The sequence below is a fragment of the Pongo abelii genome, chromosome 11, assembly GCF_028885655.2.
Source record: "Pongo abelii isolate AG06213 chromosome 11, NHGRI_mPonAbe1-v2.0_pri, whole genome shotgun sequence".
Taxonomy (NCBI): Eukaryota; Metazoa; Chordata; class Mammalia; order Primates; family Hominidae; genus Pongo; species Pongo abelii.
In genome coordinates this window covers 68040229-68065151 of record NC_071996.2, presented here as the reverse complement: position 1 = coordinate 68065151, position 24923 = coordinate 68040229, and the positions used below count along the sequence as shown (strand labels likewise).

The 24923-nt window shown below is 34.3% G+C and overlaps 1 protein-coding gene across 2 annotated transcripts in view; it reads right to left on the bottom strand.

Annotated features, from left to right (window-relative positions):
* CSRNP3 (cysteine and serine rich nuclear protein 3) overlaps positions 1-24923 on the bottom strand; it is a 217423-nt gene that overhangs the window by 169379 nt on the left and 23121 nt on the right. For both annotated transcript variants that reach the window (XM_054549424.2, XM_054549425.2), the window contains exons 2-3: positions 24003-24172; positions 978-1066 (exon numbers count right to left, since the gene is read on the bottom strand). The gene's annotated coding sequence lies outside the window, so the exon portion shown is untranslated. The remainder of the gene's footprint in view (positions 1-977; positions 1067-24002; positions 24173-24923) is intronic.

The window sequence follows — 24923 nt, the reverse complement described above, 5'->3', positions numbered from 1 at the left end:
TGCTTGAGTTAATAGTAAAATTAATTTCTAGGTAACATATTGTTTGGGAAATTTTTGATAACAGGGACCATATCTTATTCATTTAGAAAGAACCAAAGTGTTTAGCCCATTGCTTTTCATATGATAAGTCCTAAATGAATGAATAAACCCTTGGAAGAATGAGAAATAGATACAGATACTGAAGACATGCCTGACCAAGACAATCAAAATGAAAGATCACATTTTTTTTCATTTAAAATTATTTGATATTGGGTCCCACAATATAAACACATCAAAAATCATCTACTTTTTCAAGGTATCCAATTAGACCAAACCACTTTAACCTACATTTATAACTTCTAAATGAATATTGTACATTAATTTGTTATTATAATAAGCTGCTTAATAATGGGTAGGCTTATTCTTCTTTTCCAGTTATATCATCCTAGACAACTTAGAAAAGATTCCCAAGATCCTCCTGTTCCTTCATATTAATTGTCATTTTATCGAAGCCACACTTTCCAATGATAGCATTATTTATTTGGCTGTAGTTAAAAAAAGTCAGGAAATGGAATTCAAGGAATTTCAGGATTGCTGATTAGCTATCCTTCTAAACTACGTGTATCTGTGTGCATTTTGCAGCCAAAGATACAAAAGAAATGAAAAATTCACTAAATAGATTTATATTTAACAATCAGAAAGAAAAATTTATAGAAATGTCAAATGTTTATTTTTATGCTAATAGTGCTACCCTTTAAAATGAAGCAAATTATAATAACCAGTAGTTCTCTATTAAGACAACTTTTTATTGTCCCTAATGAAACTAAATACTGTATGTCTGATATAAATGGATTTTTAAAAATCTTGAGGAGACTGTGTTTAAAACACATATTTTAAGTAAGATCATTTCCAATTACACATTAGAAACTTGAAACAGATGCACAGATTATATCCCAAATCTGTAAAAGCATGAGAATAATAATGTATAAACTGCTAACCTTGAGATCTCGGGAACTCCAGTATTTTCCTGAAGATTCTATGCCTCTGAAAACATATTTTCAGTCTGTTGATATTTCCTCATTTTTTCCTTAAAAAAGAAAATACGTCTCAGCATGTTATGTAAGGTTATGTTTTCAAAGAGCAAACTTACTAAAGGTGCCAACATCGTGATTACATAGGAGAAAATCAATAGAAATCTTAAACTATAAGTAAAGCATTAAATACAGAACTGAATAATTATATGCTATATAATTTAGCAAAGAAAGAATATTTTTCTTAGAACAATGTAGTAAATTTCTAATGATCCATACATAGTTTAACTCATTTATTTATCTGGTTTTCAATCAACAAATATTATTTGGGACAATAAGTTAAAGATATATCCATTTTATTAACCAGCATTACACTAGACTTAAGCAACTTTCTAGTCTTTAGGAGATTCATATCTTCAAAACACATGAAAATCCAGGGAAATCAACCAAAATGTTGTAGCTTTTGATAGTCAATAAAAATCACAATGAATATTTGTTAGAGTTCTTGATTTGTTTGATTTGCTTAAAGGAAACTATTTAATTATAAAATTAACTCAAATATTTATATATTCATGATTTAAGATAACTTAGGCTTTAAGAAAATATACAAAATATTATTTAAAATTACATACATTAATAAAAATGTTGTTCTTTAAATTTTCAGTGCCATAATTAGAAGTGATTAGTGCAACCATTTAGACAGATGGTGAAACCCGGGCAGTAATGATATATACTTTTTATTTACCCAGACTAAAATGTATATAATCACTTTTTCTAAACCACTAATGAATTTTCTACTCTTGTATGTCAAGGTAATATTACCAAGTCCATATAAAAATGTAAAAATTTTCTTTAAAAATGAGATAGAGAAGCTGGTTCATTGATTATGTTTCCATAGTAGGCAGAACAGAGCTATCATGGATCATAGCCAATGACAATAGCTAGTGTAGAAATTCTACAAATATGTTACCTGAATGAACAAATACCCTACACAAGCAATTTATGCTGCTGTAATTTGAACAAACAAAATATCACAATCTTTAAGAAAAAAATTTGTCTCAGGCAAATTGTACCTCCAGGATTCTCTTTTTTCCTTTAAACTTTATCAATATCTACATAGATATGCTGAGATAAAGATTTGGAATAAACTGGATTAACTGTGATACAACAATAGCGCAGAAATATCAAATTGTGATTGGAATTACAGAGCTAATAGAGGTTATTGAGTCAGTTTGGTTCTGAGTAACCCCAGATTTGGTAGATGAACTTAAGAAACCTCAGAAAAATGCAATCAAAATTCAATTTTATTATTTTTAATGATTTTTAGATTTTTAAAAAATTGACAGATAACATTGTATGTTTTTATCATTTACAACATGTTTTGAAGTATATACACATTATGGAATGGTTAATTCTAGCTAATTAATAAATTATACTACCTCATACAGTTATCATTTTTGTGGTGAGAGTATACAGCAACCTCTCTGTTTACATTTTTCAAAAATACAATACAGCATCATTAACTGTAGCCACCTTGCTATACAATTTTAGGTATAATTTTAAATATCTTAAAATTCTATTGAGAGCATTACACAAATGATGGCATACTGAAGACCAATGAAGATATAACTTGAATCATCCTTTGCACTTATTTTGAGGAACATTTAACAATGGAGCTTTTCCTGTTTTCTCTGTTAAAGATGAATATCCTGACATTACAATCCAAGAAATTAAAAATCAACAATCAAGCAGCAAGCAAGGATACAAACATATCTCTGTTTGTGTCCACTGAATATAGACTTTAAAAAGTTATAAAATATTTGTGGCTGAGCACAGTGGCTCATGCCTGTAATGCCAGCACTTTGGGAGGGCAAGGCGGGCGGATCATTTCAGCTCAGGAGTTTGAGAGCAGCCTGGCCAACATGGTGAAACTTTGTCTCTACTAAAAATATAAAAATCAGCTGGGCATGGTGGTGCACGCCTGTAATTCCAGCTACTTGGGTGGCTGACGCACAAGAATTTCTTGAATCCAGGATGCGGAGGTTGCAGTGAGCCGAGATCATGCCACTGAACTCCAGCCTGGGTGATAGAGCAAGACCTTGTCTCAAAAAAAAAAAAAAAGGAAAAAAAAAAAAAAGAGGAAAAGAAAAAGATATTTGCAATTAAAACAAAATAATTAAATTAGATGTTGAGTTGAATATGTCTATAAATAGCATTCATAATTTAAGATCAACTTTTCTTGTTAGTGAAAATAAATTCCCTATTAAATGTAATTTCCTATTAAGATATCATTTAAAATTTCATCCTAGAAATAAAAGTTTCTGCTGCCATAAAAAGAAAATGAGGACACTATTTTGGTCAAGCTGCCTATTTTACAAATAAGGAAAGTGACTGTATTTGTGATCTGTAACTAAATCTAAAGAAAAAAATTACGTATTTTTGACTACCCATTATTAAAGTTGAAATTCCAAAACATAATTGTATCTGACAGCCAAATAAATAAAAGTCTTTCTTTAGGCATTAAGATATTCTATTGAGGAAAGCAAAAATATTGAGAAATCTAGTGATCTAAATTTACATATATATATATATATATTTTTTTTTCTTTTTTTTTGAGACGGAATCTTGCCCGGTCACCCAGGCTAGAGTGCAATGGCGCAATTGGCTTACTGCAACCTCTGCCTCCCGGTTCAAGTGATTCTCCTGCCTCAGCCTCCCAAGTAGCTGGGATTACAGGCGTGCACTCCCACAACTGGCTAATATATTTTTTTTGTATCTTTAGTAGAGATGGGTTTTCACCATGTTGGCCAGGCTGGTCTCAAACTCCTGACCTCGTGATCTGCCCGTCTTGGCCTCCCAAAGCACTAGGATTACAGGCATGAGTCACAGCGCTCGGCCACATATCTATAACTAACCTATAATTTAGACAGAGGCAAAGGTACCCTGGCCTATAGAAGAAAGGAATTCAAACTCTAACCTGTTTGAAAGTCAAGGATATAAAAATAAATCTTATGCATAAAACTGACCCTAACTGAGGGCAGTGAAGCCACTAGGGGGAAGTCTATCAAAAAGGAAGAAGGAGTTACTGTGTGTGGTGGTGCAAGCCTTGTAACCTTAGCTACTCTGGAGGCTGAGATGGGAGGATCACTTGAGCCCAGACATCCAAGACCAGCCTCTAAAACAATGTTTAAAGAGGAGGAGGAGGAGCAGGAGGAGGAGTTGGAAAGGATGACGTATTCAATGCAAAGGTCCAAGTATTGGGGATCTGCTGTTTAATGCCTGTTCTGTGCACAATGCACAGTAGTTGATGCAGGTGACCATTCCAGTTTAGCCCCTGTGCTGGGTGGATGTTACTTGGGGACACTGGCTGTGTAAGATTGTGTTAAAACAAAGTATGTTTGCACACATGTGAGAGACAGAATTTCAAAAGTTGTGCTAAGATCTACAGCGCTCACCCTGAGGCAACTATGTAGAGGAATCATCCAGGGATGTAATGTACCTCAGGAAGATTAAGGGGCAGCTACTTTTCCTCTGCAGGCCCCCCTGGGCACATCACAGAAGATCAACAGGAACTGCCATTTTTCCTAGAATCTTGCCTTTATGAGGTGATCACAACCAAATTGGATATCTTCAACACTGCCTTTTCATACCACCTGTGAGTGGAATCCACACCCTATGGTTGGGCTCAGCAGGGACAAATGTCCTCTACAGCTGATTCAAGGATAAATATAATCATTCCTGGTACTATGAAAAATGTTTGAGGGGTTCAAAACTTGTAGAAGACTGATAACTGTAAACTTACATAAATATAACATCATTTGTCTTCAAACAACTTTGTTATGCCCATTTAAAGAAGCGTAGGGTCAGATGTCTGAATATAACTTTAATGAAAAATAAAACTGACATAAACCCACATCATCATTTAGAAATGTGCATCTAACTCTTATGATTCACATCTGCTCTTTTCTAATATTTGGGGCTTAGTTGAGAAAGTCATCTAGAATCAGTTTTTTAACTTGTGGAAATTCCTTCAATATTGCAATGCTGGTGGGGAAAGTAAAGACAACCTCCTTGTTCCAGCCTCTTTGGCTTCCTGGTTGCCCTTGGAAATCACTGCAAATTGTCCTGCAAATCCCAGCTGCTGTCTTGATTGGCAATGATCAAGGCACTCTTCCACGTTTTCAACATTTTCTCTAAAAGGGTACCTTTAGTAGGTCAGTGAGGCACATAGCTGTTGTTGGTATGTTTCAGTCAGTAGCCAAACCAGCCTGCACTAAGATCACTGAAGGTCACATCCCAATGATAGCATTAACTAAACTATAAAATTAGCTTGTAATATTTTTAATAGATGATTCAGTGATAAGCTATAAAGAAATAGAACTTGTTTGAAAGGCTGTCATCTTGCTCCTGCCTTTAAAAATATCTCTTTTGCCAGTGCTGGGGTTTTCAGAATAAATCTGTTCCTGTCAGAATCACAGAATTTGAGACCTCTAAGTTGACGACTTCTGCATGTCTGGAAGCCTGGCACACATCACAGCCCAAATACGTCAAAAGGGAATGATGGTCTATGAACACAAGTGGAGTAATTGTCTCGTGTTCTCAAGTGACAATAAAACTTGTAAATTCAGTGAAACAGTTTAATTGCATCTGCAATTGCATCTCAAAATACAGCATTGCATAATTAATATGCCTGCAACCAGCACAAGCATCATTTACTCTGAAGGACAGCTTCCTGACAGAGCAAAGGGCGTGTGGCAAAGAAATCTAGCAGGAGACAGCAATCTTCTATGTAGAGTTGACCCTATTATTTTTTTTCTTTTTGAGACAGAGTCTTGCTCTGTCGCTCAGGCTGGAGTGCAGTGGTGGGATCTCGGCTCACTGCAACCTCCGCCTCCCGGGTTCAAGCGATTCTCCTGCCTCAGCCTCTCAAGTAGCTGGGACTACAGGCATGTGCCACCACACCTGGCTAATATTTTTGTATTTTTAGTAGACATGGGGTTTCACCGTGTTAGCCAGGATTGTCTCAATCTCCTGACCTTGTGATCCGCCCTCCTTGGCCTCCCAAAGTGCTGGGATTACAGGCGTGAGCCACCATGCCCGGCTGACCCTATCTTTTTAAGAGAAGAAACTTCACTGACAGTCATGTTAATTCTATTTATAATTCTTTTTAAAATATCAGTACAACTCCAATTTGTACCTTCACATACATGTTGAAGTACAGCTAACAAAAATATTGCAGCCCATAATCGATCCGTCTACCAAAAAACAAAAATGAATTTCCATTGTTTTCACATATGTTGAAATATAAGAAACATTATTACATGACAAAAAATGTTTCCAAAAGAATAATAGTACTTAGTCATTCTATTTCAGTAAAGTGCACAAGAGTTATATAACCAAGTTAATCTTAGATTATTTATAGATGAGGTGGTCACCATGGGATTCTTCCATTCAATCACCCATGTTCAAAAATGTGCAAACAATTTTCTAAAATTATTCAGGTAATAATTATCTATTCAAAGGCATAGGAAGAGGTGTTACAATTTCTGGAAATCTGTTAGAATTATAAGAGAATCTAGGTGACAACTTAGGTAAAAATTATAAAACTTAAGGAAGTAGATGATTTTCCAGAAAATTGTAAATTGGTAAGACTGGCCCTAGAAGAAGTACAAACTAGACTAGACAGATTACCATAGAAGGGATTGAAAAACATGTTTCAAGTTCTACCACTGGAAAAGGTAAATAAGATCAACAGGGTATAAAGCCTTACAGAAGCTTTATAACATAGGTCTCCACATTACTTAAATGATATACTTCACTAATAAAAAATTTTCTTGACCTGAACACGTTTTTCACTCATTCCACAAATGTTCACACTTCCTTACTTACCGAATTTAGAGTTTAACTAAATACCATTATTCATCATGGTAGTCTCTCCCTTGCATATACACTCACCTCCAAGGCCTTTCTCTCTCTCTTCTTCAAACTAGTGTGACAAAAAAACCCACCTGATTAAATTCAGTTCTCCTCCTGCTATAAACCTTCCCCCTAGAAGCTAAACAGATGACTGCAACTAGAGAAAATGTAGGATATATGAAAATAAGACGTAACTTTTGGTATATGACCACAAACATAAGTGGGTCCCCTGTAGTGCCTGGCAATCTTATCACACTTTCTTTGGTAATTCATGGCTTGGCTCTATGATATCGCTCAAAGAGGCACCTTTGCCTCTTCAACCATCCCACATTCCTTCCCACCTCCTCACTCTCGGTTCATGATACTGCTTCTAAGAAAATGGAAAGAGCCACAGTTAAACTTCCTCCCTTTTCTATCACCGTATCCTCTATACACTTGGCATTTGTGATCATGTAGTCTGTCTTCAATCATGTTATGATGAAGAAACGTCCTTCTCCTCCCTAAGGCCAACCCCTTCTCTTAAGACTTAGATTCCATTTCCTCTCACCAACTTAGGTTTTCACGACTTCAATTATACCCTCTCTCTTCCACATCATCACATCATCATTTTTCTCCATTTTACTAGATTATGCCCATTTGTATGCAAATATGTTATAATATCTCCCATATTAAAATCGTTATTTTCTTTTTCATCAGCTCCCCATATCACTATCACCCTAATTCTCTGCTCTGTTTTTTAACAAAACTTTTTTAAAGAGTGCATTCTCCATTCCTCAGCTGCAATTCTACATTGAATTCTTCTCAATTAGGCTTCATTTCCACAGTTCTACTGAAATAATACTTATCGAGGTCAGCAGTGAACTTGAATACTGCCAAATCCAGTGGTAAGTTCTCAGTCATTACCTTCCTCAACCTCTCAACAGAACTTGACTCTGATAATCACTTTTCCTTTCTTGATGTATTTATTCACTTGGCTTCTAGGATACTACACACTCCTAGTTTATTTCCTACCTCATTTGCTGCTCTTTCTCAACCCCTTTGCCTGATTTCTTCCATTCTTCCTGAACTCTACATCCTTTAGCAGATTCAGTTCTGAGACTTCTCTGACACTGTCCAAGGAAATCAAACCCAATCCCATGTCTTTAAGTAGCACCATTTATTGATGAATCCAAAATTTAGATCTCTAACCTGAACCTCTTCTCTGAGCTTTAGACTCATATCTACTGTTTACTCTATTCTGCAACTCCATTTGAATGGCCAATAGGCTTCTCAAACATAGTATGTCCAAAAAATAACAATGATAAGTAATAAGAAACAAAGGACAGAAGACACATAATCCAGGCTTCTACCCTCTCTGGGCTTCTTTATGTCAGGAAATGGCATCATCATTTACTAAAGTGCTCAATTAAAACCTAGCTCCTTAGTGAAAATGGCTGATTTTAGGACCAGGAAAGAGGAAATACAAGATGAACCTGAAACATTGTGTAATACCAGAAAGTAAGGAAGAAGAAAAATAAGATAGACCAGGGCATGTCAAAAGGATACAAGAGCAAACTTGAAAGAGCTCTCAATGGTCAGAGTTGAAATAGCTGAGGCAACAAATATTAATGGTAGTATTATATTATAATCCCAAGAAAAAATAAATATATATGAGTCTATATGGATCTAAATAAATGACTGAGTAAACAAGTAAATGAGAGAGGAGAGAAAAACTGGGGGTTACAAAAGGTTTCCAAAGAACATATACAGATCATCCCCATTTAAGAAGTAAAGCTTGATCACCACCATCGACCTTGAGTGTGAGCTGGGTTTGGTTAGTTGTTCCAAAAAAACAGAGCATGAAAAAATAAAAATAGTAATGCTACAGTGGATAAATCTGGCAGACACTATCTCAACCAACTGACTAATGTGAATATTACCAGTGATACGTCATGCTGATATTATATATCCCTGATATGATTCAATATGAAGAGTACTTTACTTCTCTGGTGTTCTTCCCAAAAACCCTTACCCGAAGTCTAATCATTAGAAAACATCAGAGAAAACTAAGATTGAGGAACATTCTAAAATAACTTGACTCAAGTTCTTCAAAAAATCAGGATAATAAAAAACAAGGAAAGACAGTCACTGTCACAGATCAATGAGACTAAGGAGACATGACGACCGAATTCGATGTGGTATCCTTGATTGGATCCTGTATCAAAAAAAGAATATTCATGGGTAAAATGTGAAAGCTGAAGAGTCTGTACCTTGTTTAATAGCATGATACCGAGTGGTAATTTCTTACTTTGACAAGTGTGCTATTGTTATGTAAGAGGTTAACACTGGTGGAAGCTGGGCAAAGGATGCATGGGAACTCTGTGATATTTTTGCAACTTTTTCAAAAATCTAACATTATTTGAAAATAAAATGCTTATTTTAAAAAGCCTATAAATAATTCACGTTCATGTCTTTCTCTCACACCCCACAGCCAAACAATCAGCATTGCCTTTCAGCTCTGCCTTCAAGATGCACCCTGAATCTGACCACTTCTCAGCATCTCCACAGCTACCACCTTAGGCCAAGTCCCCACATCTTTCACTTCCACTACCTGACAATAACTTCGAATCCAGTTTTCACGCAAGTGTCAAGCTCTTTTCTGACGTCTTACATTTGTTATTATTTCTCCTGGAAGCCTCCTCCTACCCCACATATTGCATGGCCTACTCCCTCACTTCATTGAGCCCCCAAAATATTCTCTTTGGAGCGGCCTTTTACAAACATCTTTATTTAAAATAGCTATCCCCATTCCTATTCCTTAACCCTATTTTATTTTTCCTCATAGCACATTTGTGACTTTATAGAGCTATTTAGTTATTATCCATCTTGATGACTAATGTAGACATCATGAAGGGAGGGGTTTTCTCTTGTTGAATGGATAAACAAACACTTATTACTTGTTATTTATGCGAAAAAGTATAATCTTATCCAAAGCTGATAGGAGTATGTATTTTACTGCCATTTGGAAAAAGCAATATGCTAATATCTGTTAAGTCAGTGTTAGTCCATAAATGTCTGTCTCATAAAAGGTAAAGTACAAGTCTATAAGGATATTTTTTAAAGAATATATATTATAGCCTTGTTCATAGTAACATAAAAACTAACCTGAAACAAATGAGCACCCATAGGGGAAAGACAGACTAAACTGTTAAATGTCCATACCTTGTAATATTATGAAATTATTAAACAAATAAAAGTTACTAAAATACAGCTATGACAAATAACTTGGTGAATTTCCATAAGGTGCTGTACAATGAGAAAACCAAGATGAAGAAAAATGTATAGATATGATCTGTTTTTTTGACAGAAAACCCTCAGAGAAAATATAATCAATTTTTTGACTAAAAATTCCTCTTAGAATATGTAAATGTTTATGATTATTCAATATTTTAAAAACACATGAAAGAATATAAACCAGGTTGTCAATAAGAGTTACTCACAGGGGCAAGAGATGTGAATGAATGACAGAGGGGAAGATGATGGAGAAGTCAAGCCAAAAAATAAAAAAGAAGAAAGAAAGGAAGAAATATTAAATGAAGTCTGTGGTATGATGATATCCATGCTTTTAACATAAAATTCTTTGTATGTGTGCATAAAAGAGAATTATTCAGGGAAGTCAATTTTAAAGTACAGAATGGCTTTTGGACATGGGGCTCACAATTTTTTCAAAGAAACATCAACTTTTAAATATAAAATTAATTGCAGGGTTACTTAATCTTACAAAGAAAACAGAATTGCTGGTAGAATTGATCAGATTCCCAGGAAATGCATAAATTCTTACAGATGGTCCTGGGAACACAGCTAAACTGCAGACTCCGTTTGTCAGTGTACTTTCATGTTCAGCTGCAGAAAATAGAAATCGATTCTAAAAAAAGAAAAACTGACATCCACTGATAGGAATAAAAGAGGGAGACCTTTACAGAATTTGTTAGCTCAACTTTTACTTAATCGATGGCACCTACCTTAAGTATTATCATGGATATGTTCCTGCATGGAAACCATGCGATTTTTGTCCTGGTGAACAAGAATGCCCAAATAAGCTCTTGAATCGTTGCTAGGGCTGCCCTGACAAGTTTCATTCTCTTAAAAAATGTGGAACAAACCACAGGCTTTCTAACAATAATACATCCGTATCTTTTCTGCCACAATAAGATGTTAGGAGTATCCCAAATAGTCCCCTGTAGAAAGTGCTGAGCACCTAATAAGTATTTATACATGTTTAAGTACTTTCATTACGCCCCAGAAGCATTGCATGTTGTGGCAGACAGAAGTGGTATATAATCATGTAATTAGTCTGACCCCAAATTGGTCTGTTTGCAACAACATGGAGTACATAATGACAATGTCAAATATAAAGTATAAATAAAGGAAAAAATGTATGATATCCATTCTGGATATCATATGAGGGAATTTTATCACAGACATCTCTTTGTAAATAGACATCACAATAGATGCCTTTATGATAAAGTGATTTTACCATAGGGTGAATACAGAGGAGCCCTAAATGAAGATTTTTAAAAAATATAATTAGAGAACTGCAGATTCAACGCTGTTCAAGAGAGAGATATTAGTGGCATGATGATATAATAAAAGATGCTTAGGTTCTGGAGTACCAAAAAACAGAGGTTGCCATATTTTGGAAATTTCTAACCTCTGTGACTTTTAACAAATTACTTAACATCAGTCTCTTCATTTCTCATATGGGCATATGAACTCTGATATTATACTATATAGTGAAAATAAGTAAAACATTTTACTTATTTTTATATCATGGGACTTACAACGTATCCTCAATATATTAGTCCTTTTTATTAACCAGAAAATTAAAAAATGGAACAGAATGTGATAGAATATTTATAAATTTAATAAGCAATTGGCTATGAGTAATTTCCACTATTCACTTACAAATAATTTTATTGCAGTGTTGTTTTGAAAAAATATTTAGTTTAGTTTTTTTTCATGTTTATGAACTACAAGATCAAAGTGAATTACTAATGTGGGGTCCATTGTTATTGGTGGCCCAACATATTTTTCTTCCTCCTATTTTTTCTAGTAACATATTCCATGTCTCCTTTCTTGTTACCACTACAAGGGAGAAATGAATGAGACAGTCAATCAAAGGACCTCATCCACTGGTGACAATGTTTGATTCAGTGAAGGGTATGCAGCCCAAGCTAGGGTTGTCAGTCAGGTTCCAGTTTAGAAAATAGAGTCCGTGCCAGGTGGTCTAATGATTCCTGTGTGAAGAAATTTCATACAAGGAAGTAGTTACAATGGTTTTGAGGGAGCTGAGACCCCAAATAAAAGAAGAAAAAGAAACTCAGATATTAGCAACAGTAGGTAGATGCCAACACCCCTCAGACTGGAGGCCCAAAGGAAGAGGTGATGTAAATCACCAGAGATCAAGAGTGGGTGCTGCCTTCTGGGAGCCGAATCCCTGGGGAGGTTGTTGCATGGGGGCTAGGAATATAAAAGTTGGGCCATTGCAACAGGGCCTGAATCATGAGAAGATGTGGCAGCCACTGGATATATCATCTGAGGCACGGATGGGTGGGTGAGAATATTCTGGTGTATCCCTTACCCCTGCCCTCCGTTTTCCCACCAATGCATCTTATTTGCTGAACCCATCTGGAAGGGAGTAGGCATGGAAGTTGGGAAATGCAATTTGACAGAGATCCTATCTGAGCAGAAATGGACACATACTTGACACATTAAAATAATCCTGGAGATCTAAACTGTTGGAGCTAGGGGTGGAAGAGATGCCTTCTTGTCTTCAAGAAGAGAGCAATGTGTATGTCTATAAGTACACAGACATCTTCCACAGATGATCTGGGGAACCCATAATCCCATATACAGTAGGAGAAAATGAGTCCTTCTCATAGTGAAGAGAGATCCAAGTCATGGTGGACAGGGTACGTATTGAGGGTATCATTTGAACCCCCAATCCATTTTGGCCTAATGTGACCTACTCCTGACTATCTCGATTACATGAGCTAGGATATCTCCGTTTTATATAAGTTAGATAGTATAGGGATTTCGTCATTTGCAATAAAAAGTCTTGACTAATATAATCATTAACTTTGACTATTTTAAAGAAATGCTAGGACAAATGCCATGTATTACCAGTAAAAGAAATGAAATTAAAGAATGCTTGTGGTTTTGTATTACCAGTAAGATAAATTAAATGAATGTGGTTATGTTGACAAGCCTTTGTTGCCACAATACTGAATGAATTCTCTCTCTTTTATCTTAAATAAATAATTTAAATTAAAAAAAACCTCCTGAAGTTAGAAAAGTAATTCCTCTCAGCCTTTTAAGATAGAGGAGCCAGTTGTATTCCTTGATTCATGTCTGGTAATCAGACAAAAAGAATGCAGATTAATGCCAGATGAAGGCTATCAAAACAAAAATTCACTACAAAGAAACAAAAATGAATCTGAAGTTCATCTGCAGCTATAGAATATGAGATGCTAAACAGAGCAGTGTTGTTCTATTTTATCCTACCTCAATAATTGAAGATTTTTTTTAATAAAGTAAGTGAATAATTTATTGTTTAACCCATTTGCAAAAAAAAGGTACAGGAGGCCCAGTCAACTTCTGCATCTATATGCCTCCTGAAACCTAATGTTTTGAGTTTTTTCTTCTTCCACTTCAAGCAATACCTTTATCTTTTTATTACTCTCCAATTAAGTAGAAAATAGAAATAAATGGGTTTTCCTTTATAGGACAGAAATCACTGGAAACCCAAAGTTGGTTAGTAGTTTTTGCTTGCTTGTTTGTTCGTCTTGACTCCCTAAAACTGAGAATCAGATCTTACTTGTCAAGAAACATTTTGTTTGAAGAATGAACTTATAACCCCAATCCCACAAAATTTGCTTCCATTTAATGATGTACTTTCTCCAGGTTGAAGTTTTCTGGAAATAAGAGTTAATTTTTCTCCAATCTATACAATGTACTAGTTGACAATTATATTTTTTAGCATGGTTGCATGCTAAAACATGTCATGTCTATTAGTCTGAACTTCTCAAGTAGAGTATAAGTTCCTTAGGATAGAAACATCCTTTTCAGTCTACTCATACGCAGCAATACGTCTTCAGTGTAGTCTTTAACATGTGATGTGCTCCATTAGCCCTTGTATAAATAGAATTTTAATAAACTCTTGAGATATGTAAAGAATTTATATTTTTTTAGTCATGTGAGGTACCAAAAGCAAGGACATGAGAGTTTCAGCATTTTACAAAACTAATTTTAATGGTAATCAGCATAGATGGTTAAACTTGATCAGAATCTCAATCTCTATCACTTCCAGTGGTACCGTCATTTTATTCTAATTAATAATACTAAAGATAAGAACTAAAGGACCGCTTGTATTTAATGCAGAATTTTTTAAATTAAAGCTTTTGAAAACAGTTTTGTTACATGGCATGGAAATGAAAAAATTATTTTTATTTTCTTGTAGATAGGATAGCATACTATAGTGGTTAACAGTGCGGGCACTGGAGTTTGAGCTGGTTTTAAGTTTTTAATGCCAGCGTTTATAAGCTGTGTGGACTTAGATAAGCACTTATCCCCTTTGCATCTCAGTTTCCTTATCTTTCACATAAGAATAAACTCTGCTAGGACTACCATTCCTACTCACCCCATATGTTGTTTTGTGAGGATTAAATGATATGATGTTTCAAAAATATTCAACACTAAAATGAAGGATCAGATGCAAGAGGGTTATTGGTAGTACTGTCTTGTATAACTTTCATCTTATTATCTCCTTTTTATGTGAATTTGAAATGTATTTTAAAAATGTATTTTAAGATAATCTTGAACATTTTTAAAGGTGTCTTAATGCACATACATTGCCAGATTAATTAGATACTCGTGAAATTAAAGAAATTAATTTACAATGAAATAGATTCAAAGGCAATTATAGTTTTATATTAGGAAGAATATTTTTCATTTTATCATATTAATAGGTCAAAATAGGACTACCTTGCTATGTACTATTGAGAATCTGATACAACTTTACACTCATTATTAATTAGAAAGAATTAATGGAAAAATATCTCCTTAATTTAGGACAAAGTATATCCTATGACTAAATTAAAGGTGAAATGGTGGAGGCATTTCCATTTTTAAAGCACTATACCCTTTCTAGTACCCAAAAAGCCTTTCAGAACATATAATTACAAAATCCCATTATAGTAGAAACAATTGTTAAAAACTTAGCAGGGAATATGCATTGCAAAAAGAAAAACATAAAATTCTGCTGTGCATAAAATAATAGTTAAATACAAAAAGATATCTAATGTGTTGCCTAAATTAATCTACATATTTAATGTAATTCCAATGGCATAACAAGTTTGTTTATTAGCTTAAAAATATTCTTCTAACATTTAAATAATAATCACGTGAGATAATGTTAAACTTTAAGAGTATGGTAGTGTACTGTTTTTCTGTTAATAGTGGTGGGTTAGGTAAAATTGAGAACTCTCATTTGAGATAATAAAATCTACTACAAAGCCATAATATAACACTAATGTTGGTTTTAAAATAACCAGAGCATGTAATAAAAAGAAAACCATAAACAATGATCACACTATATGTGATAATTTAGCATAAGAACAGAATTACAAATAAATAACAAATAATATATTATTCAATATATGATTTTAGGAAAACAGGAAAATTATCTCTAAATTTCACACAATGTGCCAATAAAATTTTCAAATGGACTAAAGGTTTAAATACATATAGAAATTTATGAAAATCCTAGAAACAATTATTTGTGTACAATTGATCTTTGCAATAGAAGTTTGCCTAAACAGTTCCTAAAGCTAAATTCATAATATATTTGACAGTACAGATATATTTCACTAGCAAACATAGAGTTAGAAGAAAAATGACAAAATAGGAAAGATATTGTGTATGCAAACACCAAATAACTAATCCTTAATATTATAAAACAATGAAAAAGAAAATCACCATCATAATAAAAACCTGGATACGCAATTCACACACATACACACACACACATACACAAGGCAAATGATTAAATACATAAATAATTAGCTTCCTAGAATTCAGAGAAATTCAAGTGCAAACATTGGTATATGTTTTCGCTAATCATATTAATCTATGTATGTATGTGTGTGGGTCTATAATGTAAGCATATATGAATGTATTTATACATACACAGTGAGAGAGAGAGAGAGAGAGACAGGGGAAGAGAGAGAGAGAGAGCTGGTGGCAGGGGGGAGAGAGAAAGAGAGATTCAGACAGACAGAAGACAGAGAGAAAATACCGAATCAGTTTTGGTAAGGTGTTTGGTAAGGTGTTGAGGAAATATGCACTCACATATTAGAAGTGGGCATATACATTGGTAAAGCTTTCTGTAGGGCAATTAAAAACAACACCCTTTTAATTATGATTTCCACCTTTAGAGATTTGCTCTAAGATTAATCTACAAGTAAGTCATAAACAGCAATAATCATATTGCTGGAAAATTCTAGAAAACTATTATAATAACAAAATAGATCTAGTTAGGATAAAGTATATAAAAATAAATTGTGAAAATATATATAGATTTTTAAAAACACCCAGAATTCTACTACTTTTTGAATATTACCATCTATAGAAAATGTGTGTTTTTCTTTTTCCTTCTGGATCTCATTATACCACATATTTAAGATTTTATAAAAATTGATGAAATTAATATAATTTTGCAAACTTCTTTATAAATGTGAATATATTTTTATGTCAATAGATACATTTATTCAGCTGTTTTTGTTGATTATATAATAATTAATTATGTGGATTTTCCAAAGATTATTCAACTAATTGCATAGTATGTAGGTTCTGTATACTTTTTCACCATAAAAAAAAAATACTGCAAAAATCATCCTTAAAGCTAAAACTTTTTTCTACATTGCAGCTTTTTAAAGAAAGAAATGTTAAATACATCAGTTCTAAATATTTCAATGTTCTAATTTACTAATAAATGAGAACGCTGAATTCTGATTTAGTAATAAATTGAAAGGTTAATGAAACTATATGAGGAGTTTGGGAAGTTACCTAGTTCAGACTGGCAATAGTGTACGTGTAAATTGGAATCTTCATGAACATCTGATATGAAAACTTTTTTTCAATAAATCTCGACCTGTTGAAGGAGACCCTAATTGTATTTAACAATCTTAATAATTGCTCTACAATTGGCCTATTTCAGTTGACTCATGATATACTTAAGATGAAGAAAATATTTCATCAATTGAATCTTTTTTAGTAAAAAGTCATGAACATACCAATCAAAAATAAACATATTTAGCAACTAAAGTAAGGAGAATTAAATGAGATAATTTGTTTAAAGCATTGAGCACAATGCCTGCCAAATCATAAACTGCTCAATAACACTCGCTATTCTGATTAACCCCATTCAGCAATGTGGGGGAAATATAGGACAAAGGTCCTGCCATCAAGGAGCTTAAAATAATTGTAATTACAAATTTCAACCATTTCCATACTCTCACTACAAAGCTACTACAGAAGAGCTACTCTGTTGAAAATGATAATGTTAATGTAGGCTGTGTTTATCCTTTTTGGACTCCATTCTTTTATTTTTCAAAGAAACATTTGTTTATCAGACTTTGAAGGGCATTTTAAAAACATATAACTTTTCTTATTAATGTTCATGAATTACTTAGTTAACTTAACTCCCTAGGTTTCCTTTTGCAGCCTCTCTAGCTTTATGCCTATTTATAAAAATCTAAGCCAAAAGTATGACATCTGTCTTATGTAACCATGATCTTAGCGTAGCATTTCATTATAACTGATTAATGACCACTATAATGGGAAGCCTAATCATCAATCCTTTTGGCAAGTAAAGAGTTCTTGAAATATATATCTATAAATGTATATATATCTGGAATATGTACTAATCTCTCCAAGCCAAAATGATGGTTGTCATAGAAACAGCAAACAGTAGAAAGTCGGATCTGACAGAGCAAGAAGATAATGGACAGCATCTTTGGAGGAAATCATAAAATAGGACAGGCTATGTTGGAAAAATTATATATAATATTAATTTCCATGATTTCTTCCAAACCAAGGTTCTCAAAGATGGAATTAAATACCCTAGGCTCTGATAAATTTAAAGTGTATACATTTTCAAAAATGTGGGAGTTGTAGGCATTAGAACAAATTTCAAGATCAAATATAAATAACGGCCAGGCACAGTGGCTCACGCCTGTAATCCTAGCACTTTGAGAGGCCTAGGTGGGAGGATTACCTGAGGTCAGGAGTTCAAGACCAGCCTGGCTAACATAGTGAAACCCCGTCTACACAAAAAATACAAAAATTAGCCAGGCATAGTGGCACATGCCTGTAATCCCAGCTACTCAGAAGGCTGAGGCAGGAGAATCACTTGAGCCCGGCAGGTGGAGGTTGCAGTGAGCCAAGAATGCAAGATTGTGCCACTGCACTCCAGCCTGAATGACGGAGTGAGACTCTGTCTCAAAATATATATATGTGTGTGTGTGTGTGTGTGTGTATATATATATGTATACATATATATACACATATACATATACACATATACATATATGTGTGTATACATATACATATATACATATGTATATATTATTTATACGATTTGTAAGTAAAATATGTGCATTTTCCATCTCACATGCTATTTCCACCAACATTATAATCCAATGGCATAAAAATATGTAACAGTTTACGTATTTTGCATATCTACATGACACAATTAATGGGACCCACCACAGACTGGGTCTCACCATGGAAATATCTAGTGCTTTTAGCACTCTATCTAGCACTCTTTACCAGCTTGCATGTTGCTTTTGAAAATTGTTTTAATTGAGTTTGAGTTTTTGGTGTTATCTTTCCTGTTTTTTTTTTTTGGTGATGCTAAGACTGTTGCAGTTGTACATTAAGGATTGTAAAGAGACTTAAGAGTTCACTATATAAATCAAGTTTCATAAAATTTTATTCAAATGTCTAGAACTGTAAATTATATAACTCAGTCTTTACTACTACTCCCTTATTATAATATTTGTGAGACAAAGGCAAATGCAACAAACTGAGAGTCCATTGTAATTTTAACTCACTGCAAATAGTTTTCTATCTGAAAATTAAATGTCATTAAAAAGATGTTTTTCCAAGTTTTTACGTGCTGGTTTTTGGTTGAAAAGCAAGTTATCTTTTTGGTTTTGTTATATTTATTCTGATTGCTCTTTCTTCCTTACATTTAAAAACTATGCTTTTAACCTTAGTCCAGTTCTTAATGGAATTCAGTATTTTTGAGACTTACTTAACTATTCTAGTTCCTGCAAGATCACCGTAGCCGAACATGTAAAACATACGGTACAATAATTCTGTGGCCCTAAAACATTCCCAGCGTATTTACAGATTCCTCAAACAAGAAAGAAGGATTTCTTTTTATATACAAACATGCACTTCCCAGAGTGAAAGGATTAAATATTATTGCAGCCTATTTAGAAATCGCACCAACTCTCTCTCTCTCTTTTTTTTCTTTTAAGCAGGACCATGTTTAATTCCTTCCTGCATTCACTTGCACACAAATACTCTTCCCCCAAGCTGTCAGAAAGCATCAGACTGCCTGATCTGCAAAGTGAATTTCAAAATCTTTTGAGAAACACAAGGACATTTGCTTCAGGCGCTGATTTCATCATCACCATCATAAACAGCAAGTATAAAGCAAGTCAATCTCTGGTATTCAAACCAAAGCTAGAAGATGATGGTACTCTGAAGATGGTTAGTAGAATTTTAATCACCTAAATTTGTTTGGATTCATTTTTCAAGCCATGATATTTTACAGTTGGGCAATCATTTATTTATTGCCTGTGACCACTCCTAGATGGACCCGAAGTAAGGATGTGATTCTCTAACAAGAGGTTCATAAAATACAAACACTCTAAGATTTATTTGTAAATAAATTACACTGTCAGATGAAAATGTTTTGATCACTAATGTGAAGATGGTATCTTTAATATTTAATAGCAACTTTAATTCTTGTGCTCTTTATGAAATGTAGCTACAGTATCAATTCCATCTATGAACATCCTGAGTAAATAATAGATGTGGGAAATTTGGCGGTTTTCTATGATGTATTTTGGATCTCATGCTAATAAACCCATATCCTTCAAATGATGTGAGCGATAGTACCATTAACATCACCAGGACTAACTTTATATTTAGTTTTTCATGACAGCTACTTGAGAGTTAAAACCACTGTGATTGTTGTTTTTCTAGATTCATTGTTATAGATAAATAAAATTTTATTTGAAATTTGGTCCAATTGTGCTTTTGAGTTTAAAGCCAAATTTAAATGAAGTTTGTTGGGAATTAAAACAAACAAGCAAATATAAAATCCAACTCTATCCCAAGCCAGTAAAGTTGAATATAATTACTCCATTCAGTCAGAAGCTGTGACTAAGTGAGTCAAATTGAAATGCAGGGTAAGTGGGTTTCTGAATTCTTGAATTATTGAACAAGTAATGCAAGGTCCTGGAGTTCAAGAGATAGAAAGATATTATCTTTTTTTCAGGGAGTCCAGGATATCCATTCATCCATCTGGCAAAAGTGGAATATACAAAGGTTTTACCTTTAAAGTAAATGAACTAACCCTTGATTTGTTAGCTGCTGTTAAAGATTCACACTGCATACTTCATCTCACCTACTTTTCATTGTAACATTTTCACGTTATCACAAGCAGCATTATGTCACCAAGACAAACCGATTTCCTTCATGTAAATGTAAAACAACATGTTTGCTGTAAGATATTTCCATCAATGTCAGTGACATACAAGGAAAGTCTCAACAATCTGCCCTGTCACTTAGTTACAGAAAGGGGAAGTAAAATGTTCTTTCACACTCAGATTGAATTCTCTGCCCACTATGTCATTTAGCTCATTGAATTTGCCCATAAACTCATCACTAGCACTGCCCTAAAGCCAAAAAAAGGCAATAAGAAATGAGAAGCCAGTTACATTTACCAAAAGATAGATTCATTCTATTTATAAGAGATGCTAGCATCTAAGATACAGCCATGTCTTTCACTTGATTTGTGTCCCACTACTTAGTAGCCAGGCTTGTAACTGAACCATCAGAGAGCCATGTGGTCTGGTAGAGAGGTAGACTCTAGGGATCTACATTAAAGTCCTCTGCCACCAGCTCACATTTTGATTCTTGTCAAATTACTCTTCCTAGACCTTAGTCTCCACATCTGCAAAATAAGGGAGTCAGCCTAGACACTCTCAAAGGTCCTACTAGTTCTCGTAGTCTTTGAATTCAAAATGAGGTTTGACTCTTTACTGTTAGTTTTTGTCTGTTATATAGAGAGCATTCAATCTTAAAAACACTAACATGGGTTTTCTTCTTCAATTTTCCCAACTTTATAAAATAATTAATAAAGTTTTGTGTTTGTGATCAGGCTAAGAGTAACCCACAGTGATAGATAGTCCCCCGTAGGTCATATTGCCATTTATTCTTTATCCTTCCTCCCCACTGTTTATCTCAAGTCATGGTTCTGATTACACACTCAATTACAAGTTGTTCAATGATGCATATCACCATTCCCTTCCAGAGGAGTATCAACAAATGTTTCCTTCAAAACCCTTGAAAATTCACAAACAAAAGTACATCAACAACACTACGGGTGGGGGGGGGGGGAATCTCATCAAACTTTGCAGCTGCCTTCTTTAATAGCCTAAGTATCCTCCTCTGACCACAGTGGATATGTATGTGTTTTCTCCTTTCTAGACTAGAGTAATGGTAGTGGAGTGGAGCAGTTAAAACCACACGTCAAAATAGTTATTAAAAAATAAAACCACTCTCCACTATACTGTTAACCTTCCAGGGAACTGTTCAGGTGCTCAGAACAACTGCCTGACCTATAATTTTTCAAACCTCCCTAAACCACCAGAACATCACTTTCATCTGGAAAGCATCTTGAGCCGTAATTGTAAGGCTTGATGGTGTTTAAATGAACATTGTAGGTACTTTGTGAACTTACAAGCTATAGAAATCAATAAATGTCTTGCATAGAGAAGTCCTGCAATTGATTTTTCCAGGAGAGAACCAATTTGTAACTTTAGGAAAGTCATAGACATCTAGGAGGTTGTAAGCATGCTGGCGATTTAAAAAAAAAAAAAATCACAGGGGTGTGGAAAACACTGCACTGCACTGCTAGATGAGGAAGCATCTCAAAGATACAGGGTTTTAAACTGATGATGATTTTTAGAAGTGGCTAAAGGAAAAAAAAAGATTGAGAAATAGTAGGTAGCTCCTGCAGTGCTCTAGGATTTGAAAAAGAAGAGCTCTCCCAAGTACACAGGGAGAATAGGGTATGAATAGAGTGCTCCTAAGGGTCTTGAATGTAAATATGTACTATTGCTTGTCTAAGGGTAAGAATATCCAGTAGACTCATTCTCTCCAGCTTTTAAGATTTGTCAGAAAATAATTTATTCACTCAGTAAAAAACTGCAGCATCTTCCAGTGCTCAGTACTCTTCTAGGCATTTTAGGTAACGGCTCAGTAGGAAAGGCAGTATCAGTGCCATCCACAAGGTTACAGTCACTTGGAGCGAGGTGTGAAAAGGCTTTAGATAAATCCCAAACAAAACCTATCTTCTGAAATTCTACTCTCTGGCCATAACTTTTCTACATAACTGGAGAATCATATCCTGAGAACAGCTCTTGTATTTTCCCTTCTCCCAAATGTTTTTATCTCCTCCTCACTTTTTTAATACTTTCTAAAAGTTTCAAATAAAATAGGTCCTACTGCAGTCAAGAGATAAACATTTTTATTCAAAATTATTCTAACAATGATGGAGAATTATGAATACCAAATAAAATTTTGAATCCTGGGGGAGAGGGAGGAGGATTAAAAATAGGATCTCGGATCACAGAACTACACTGGATGAATTTTAGTGTAATTTTTTAAAAATTATACTTAAGTTCTGGGGTACATGTGTACAACGTGCAGATTTGTTACATAGGTATACATGTTTCATGTTGGCTTGCTACACCCATTAAGGCTGTTTTGGTGAGTTTAAACTCCCCAAATACAAATACCCCAGAAAAATAATGCTAGAAAAAAACTATTGTGAAAATAGCCTCTCTTGAATGATACTCTTTTATGTTGAATAATTTTTACCTTTACTCGTAGAATACAACGTTAAAAGGAAGTTTACACCTATCATCTCATGAGGAGTGGGTGAAGGTAAGGGGCTTTCACTTCATTTAGTTTTGCTTTGCTTGTTAACTCTTCTAAAATATAATTTTGAGATTCCTTTTCCCTTAATAATTGAGGTTGAATGAGCACAGAGCTGTTGGAAAAGGATCACTTATTTCACAACCTTCATATGTGCATCTGTTACAAGGACTGCCGTTTGAAAATAGGTAGACTTTTAAGTTAGAACATATCATACTAAGCTAGATGGTATTATTCACATGAACTGCTTGGGAGAAGTATATACATGAAGAAAGCTGCGCTTACTCAAGAGCATGAACTTGGCCTTGAGTCTGAGTTTTACCTGTGTCCAAACAACTATAGGATGTCAAGGCTTTCAAGGCCTTGATTTCATATAAGCAATCTTTTAAAAAATAAACATCATTTTCTCATCTAGGAAGTAAATGTGTTACACTCAGCACTGTAAATATTCTGTAACTCATTGACCAATCTATAGACATTCAAAATGGCTTAACTGATTAGATTTCAAAAGACAGATTTATTTCAGCAAGCTGAAGACACTCATTAAATTATTTCCAGTTGCTGTCTGCTTACCTCCAATTGGACTCATTTCTGCCTCCTATATACTCACTTCATAGAAATGAGAAGAAGTATACTGCTGAAGTTTAATTAACCAAAATTATGTCATGTTTTACAAATATTTTGATATGAGGAAGAATTTAAGAGCAGATACAAGCCAGTGAATTAAGCTAAAGCCCCCAAGAATGGCCCATGCAACACAATTTAGAGCACAACTGAAATAGAGCTTTAGATACTCACTGGTAAAATCATTAAAACTGAACGACTGACACTATCAACACTCTCAGTACTGTCACAGCTGAAAACTTCATCATCTGATTTCTGCACTGAAGAGCAGGGTGAGGAGCCGTTGACTTCTTCAAACTTCCCCTTTAAAATTCCACTCATAGCTGCGATGCTGTCACATGTACCTGTAACAGGAACAGGAGCAATGAAGCATTGAAATATTTGGCTGCTGATTGCATAGTCAAAGTCTCAAAGTCATTTGTGGGGGCTGTAAATTTTTGAACCACATTATCATATCCATGCAGAAATTATTTTTCCCATAATGTTGGAAAGCATTGAAAACTATTCTACCCTAAGTAGTTATTTTCCTTCTCATTCTGACAACAGTGTCTTATAAGAAAAAGTAAAAATTAAAAATATGAATATATTTGCTGCATAAGGAGATATGGCTTACTGTTTTGAAATGTCAAAATGGGAGTCAAATACACTTATTTGATTTGTTCTAGTAAATCCTGTGTTGTCACTGACAGAGCCAGAGTTCAGAACAAAATAGATCACTCACTTGCATGCTGTCATATCCAGAGCATACTGATTAGAGTATGTCTATCTTGCTTGGGATTTCTTTTTTCTCAGGTAAAAAGGCATCTATTTTCCTGGGGCTCTTTGTCCATCAAAAATCAAACTGGTTGCTAGAAATGGCGATACCTGCAGAATTTAGATGCCTTATCATGTTTCCAGTCAATTTAGCAGAGCTACAGGGAATACTTGAGTCCTATGTCAAGGAGGTTGGCTGAATAGATTTTATACATGGTAAACCAGAGTCCTTAAATCTTTTGTTGAATAAAATATTAATTTAAATCTCTTCACTCTCTGTATTAACATGGTCAGTGAAAGCCAGTCATATGTAGCCTGATACATTTCTTAAAATTTGTTTAC